Raw genomic sequence first — 5,000 nt, forward strand, 5'->3', positions numbered from 1 at the left:
TCAAATATAATTACAAAGTTACGTAAATCTTGGAAAATAAAAGGCAGTGGTAAAACCTGATACTAAGATACTGTCTAAGCATGTATACATTTGCTTATTGAATGAGCAATCATTTAACAATATAACGTAAAAAAAGTGGTCATGTGGAATGGCACAAATAAAAATAAACAAAGTTCTCATTCCATAGTTCTATATAATTCAATTTGACAATAAGCATCATGACCAGATCATACAGTGGAGTGAATATACAATTATAAAAGGCATATAATGAATAAGAGATGTAAGGGAGCTTCGGGCGATCCGTGTGCTGGGATTTCTCTAGGATAAGACAGGATACAAGGTTTTAGGAAAAGGGGAAAGGATGTGAGAAAGATAAAGGTGCTAAATGAGGGCAAAAAAAAAAGAATAGGCATACAGGTAAGATAGGCATGGAGGCTAGGAGGTAGAAAAAAGAGAAACAAAGGATATAGAGTAAAATATATTAGGAAGTAAGACGAATATAAAGAAGAGAATAAGATAACAGAATAGTAAAGAATGTAGGAATAAGGGTCAAGAGACAAAGAAGTATGCTAGGCTAACCTAGGCTAGGATAAGGGAGAAGTTGGAACATGAAAGAAATGAGCAAACAATAGGACTGCAAGATTGATAGGAATGAGAAAATAGCACAGATGAGGGCAGAAAATCGTTTCAAGAAAAGGGTACACAAGATTAAGGGCAAAGCAAAAAAAAGAACAGAATGTAAAAATCATTAAAAAAAAAAGGAGAGGGAGGAGGGGAGAGTATAGTCAAGGGAACATAACAGATTGGATAAAACAGGAGAAATAATAGATGGTAACAAAGGAAAAAATCATGGAGAAGAATCAGGAGACAGTATAAGTAGAATAGGAGGGAGAAACAGAAATTAGGGAAATAAAGGCCAACAGGAGAAAGGGAGTGAGTGAGTGAGAGAAAGGAAGGGAGGAGGAGAAAGGGAGTAAGTGAGTGAGAAAAAGGAAGGGAGGAGGAGAAAGGGAGTGAGTGAGTGAGAGAAAGGAAGGGAGGAGGAGAAAGGAAATGAGGAGGAGAAAGGGAGTGAGAGAAAGGAAGGGAGGAGAAAGGGAGTGAGTGAGTTAGAGAAAGGAAAGTAGGAGGAGAAAGGGAGTGAGTGAGTGAGAGAAAGGGAGGGAGGAGGAGAAAGGGAGTGAGTGAGTGAGAGAAAGGAAGGGAGGAGGAGAAAGGGAGTGAGGGGGTGGAAAGGTGGAGAGAGATCAGATAGAGAGTATGATAAAACTCGATGGAGTGTCTTAAGCGTAGAGCGTACGTGCAATTAGCTAAGATGTAGATAAGTGATGCGACCAAGAAGTCGAAGTGCTCTGAGTAGAAAGGATAAGCAGTGAGAGAAATCTGTAATGTTAGCAGACAAGTAAAAAGAAACTCCTAGAACGAAGAATCAACGAGTTAGAAATATAAGGTGGCGAGTGAGAGAAAGGAAGGGAGGAGGAGAAAGGGAGTGAGTGAGTGAGAGAAAGGAATGGAGGAGGTGAAAGGGAGTGAGTGAGTGAGAGAAAGGAAAGGAGGAGGAGAAAGGGAATGAGTGAGTGAGAGAAAGGAAGGGAGAAGGAGAAAAGGGAGTGAGTGAGTTAGAGAAAGGAAGGGAGGAGGAGAAAAGGGAGTGAGTGAGTTAGAGAAAGGAAGGGAGGAGGAGAAAGGGAGTGAGTGAGAGAAAGGAAGGGAGGAGGAGAAAGGGAGTGAGTGAGTGAGAGAAAGGAAGGGAGGAGGAGAAAGGGAGTGAGTGAGTAAGAGAGAGAAAGGAGGAGGAAAAGGGAGTAAGTGAGTGTGCAAGAAGGAGAGGAAAGGGAGTGAGTGAGTTAGAGAAAGGAAGGGAGGAGGAGAAAGGGAGTGAGTGAGTGAGAGAAAGGAAGGGAGGAGATAAAGGAAATGAGGAGGACAAAGGGAGTGAGAGAAAGGAAGGGAGAGAAAGAGTGAGTGAGTTAGAGAGAGGAAAGTAGAGAAAAGGAGTGAGGGAGGAAAGCAAGGAAGGGGGAGGAAAAGGAAAAGAGGAGGAGAAAGGGAGTGAATAGTGAGGGAAAAGGAAGGGAGGAGAAAGGGAGACGTGAATGTGAGTTAGAGAGAGGAAAAAAGTTAGAGGGAGAAAGGGAGTTAGTGAGTGAGAGAAAGGAGGGGGGAGGAGAAAAGGGAGTGAGTGAGTGAGAGAAAGGAAGGGAGGAGGAGAGGGTTAAAGTGAGTGAGCGAGTGAGTGAAGAGAAGGAAAGGGAGGAGGCGAAAGGAGTGTCCCTCGAAAGGGAGTGAGTGAGTGAAGAAAGGAAGGGAGGAGGAGAAAGGGAGTGAGCGAGTGAGAGAAAGGAAGGGAGGGAGTGACGGATGAGAAAGGGAGTGAGCGTTTGAGAGTAAAGGAAGGGGGAGGAGAAAAAGGAGTGAGTGAGTTCGACGAAAGGAAGGGTGGAGGAGAAAGGTGTTTTGGAGTGAGTGCTGTGAGAGAAAGGAAGGGAGGAGGAGAAAGGAGTGAGTGAGGATCGTTGAGAGAAAGGAAGGGAGGAGGAGAAAGGGAGTGAGCGATAGAAAGGAAGGGAGGAGAAAGGGAGTGAGTGAGTTAGTGATCGGAAGGAGGAGGAGAAAGGGTGTGACGAGTGAGAGAAAGGAAGGGAGGAGAAAGGAGTGAGGAGTTAAGAGAAAGGTAGGGTGGAGAAAAGGGAAGATTGAGGAGAGAAAGGGAGAGGAGTGAGGAGTGAGAGAAAGGAAGGGAGGAGGAGAAAGGGAGTGATGTGAGTGATAAGGAAGGAGGAGAAGGGAGTGAGTGAGTTAGAAAGGCCGGAAGGAAGGAGGAAGGAGGAGAGTGAGCGAGTGAGAGAAAGGAAGGGGGAGGAGAAAGGGAGTGAGGAGTGAGAAAGGAAGGTAGGAGGGGAAAGGGAGTGAGTGAGAGAGAAAGGAAGGGAGGAGGAGAAAGGGAGTGAGTGAGAGAAAGGAAGGGAGGAGGAGAAAGGGAGTGAGCGAGTGAGAGAAAGGAAGGGAGGAGGAGAAAGGGAGTGAGCGAGTGAGAGAAAGGAAGGGAGGAGGAGAAAGGGAGTGAGTGAGTGAGAGAAAGGAAGGGAGGAGGAGAAAGGGAGTGAGCGAGTGAGAGAAAGGAAGGGAGGAGAAAGGGAGTGAGTGAGTGAGAGAAAGGAAGGGAGGAGGAGAAAGGGAGTGAGTGAGTGAGAGAAAGGAAGGGAGGAGGAGAAAGGGAGTGAGTGAGTGAGAGAAAGGAAGGGAGGAGGAGAAAGGGAGTGAGCGAGTGAGAGAAAGGAAGGGAGGAGGAGAAAGGGAGTGAGTGAGTGAGAGAAAGGAAGGGAGGAGGAGAAAAGGGAGTGAGTGAGTGAGAGAAAGGAAGGGAGGAGGAGAAAGGGAGTGAGTGAGTGAGAGAAAGGAAGGGAGGAGGTGAAAGGGAGTGAGTGAGTGAGAGAAAGGAAGGGAGGAGGAGAAAAGGGAGTGAGTGAGTGAGAGAAAGGAAGGGAGGAGGAGAAAGGGGGTGAGGGAGTGAGAGAAAGGAAGGGAGGAGGAGAAAAGGGAGTGAGTGAGTTAGAGAAAGGAAGGGAGGAGGAGAAAGGGAGTGAGTGAGTGAGAGAAAGGAAGGGAGGAGGAGAAAGGGAGTGAGTGAGTGAGAGAAAGGAATGGAGGAGGTGAAAGGGAGTGAGTGAGTGAGAGAAAGGAAAGGAGGAGGAGAAAGGGAATGAGTGAGTTAGAGAAAGGAAGGGAGGAGGAGAAAAGGGAGTGAGTGAGTGAGAGAAAGGAAGGGAGGAGGAGAAAGGGAGTGAGTGAGTTAGAGAAAGGAAGGGAGGAGGAGAAAAGGGAGTGAGCGAGTGAGAGAAAGGAAGGGAGGAGGAGAAAGGGAGTGAGTGAGTGAGAGAAAGGAAGGGAGGAGGAGAAAGGGGGTGAGGGAGTGAGAGAAAGGAAGGGAGGAGGAGAAAGGGAGTGAGTGAGTGAGAGAAAGGAAGGGAGGAGGAGAAAAGGGAGTGAGTGAGTGAGAGAAAGGAATGGAGGAGGTGAAAGGGAGTGAGTGAGTGAGAGAAAGGAAGGGAGGAGGAGAAAGGGAATGAGTGAGTTAGAGAAAGGAAGGGAGGAGGAGAAAAGGGAGTGAGTGAGTGAGAGAAAGGAAGGGAGGAGGAGAAAAGGGAGTGAGCGAGTGAGAGAAAGGAAGGGAGGAGGAGAAAGGGAGTGAGTGAGTTAGAGAAAGGAAGGGAGGAGGAGAAAAGGGAGTGAGTGAGTGAGAGAAAGGAAGGGAGGAGGAGAAAGGGGGTGAGGGAGTGAGAGAAAGGAAGGGAGGAGGAGAAAGGGAGTGAGTGAGTGAGAGAAAGGAAGGGAGGAGGAGAAAAGGGAGTGAGTGAGTGAGAGAAAGGAAGGGAGGAGGAGAAAAGGGAGTGAGCGAGTGAGAGAAAGGAAGGGAGGAGGAGAAAGGGAATGAGTGAGTGAGAGAAAGGAAGGGAGGAGGAGAAAAGGAGTGAGTGAGTGAGAGAAAGGAAGGGAGGAGGAGAAAAGGGAGTGAGTGAGTGAGAGAAAGGAAGTGAGGAGGAGAAAGGGGGTGAGGGAGTGAGAGAAAGGAAGGGAGGAGGAGAAAGGGAGTGAGTGAGTGAGAGAAAGGAAGGGAGGAGGAGAAAAGGGGGTGAGTGAGTGAGAGAAAGGAATGGAGGAGGTGAAAGGGAGTGAGTGAGTGAGAGAAAGGAAGGGAGGAGGAGAAAGGGAATGAGTGAGTTAGAGAAAGGAAGGGAGGAGGAGAAAGGGAATGAGTGAGTTAGAGAAAGGAATGGAGGAGGTGAAAGGGAGTGAGTGAGTGAGAGAAAGGAAGGGAGGAGGAGAAAGGGAATGAGTGAGTTAGAGAAAGGAAGGGAGGAGGAGAAAGGGAGTGAGCGAGTGAGAGAAAGGAAGGGAGGAGGAGAAAAGGGAGTGAGCGAGTGAGAGAAAGGAAGGGAGGAGGAGAAAGGGAGTGAGTGAGTTAGAGAAAGGAAGGGAGGAGGAGAAAAGGGAGTGAG

This window comes from Penaeus japonicus, unplaced genomic scaffold (assembly GCF_977035675.1).
Source record: "Penaeus japonicus unplaced genomic scaffold, GWHDUDI00000001_assembly GWHDUDI00000041, whole genome shotgun sequence".
NCBI lineage: Eukaryota > Metazoa > Arthropoda > Malacostraca > Decapoda > Penaeidae > Penaeus > Penaeus japonicus.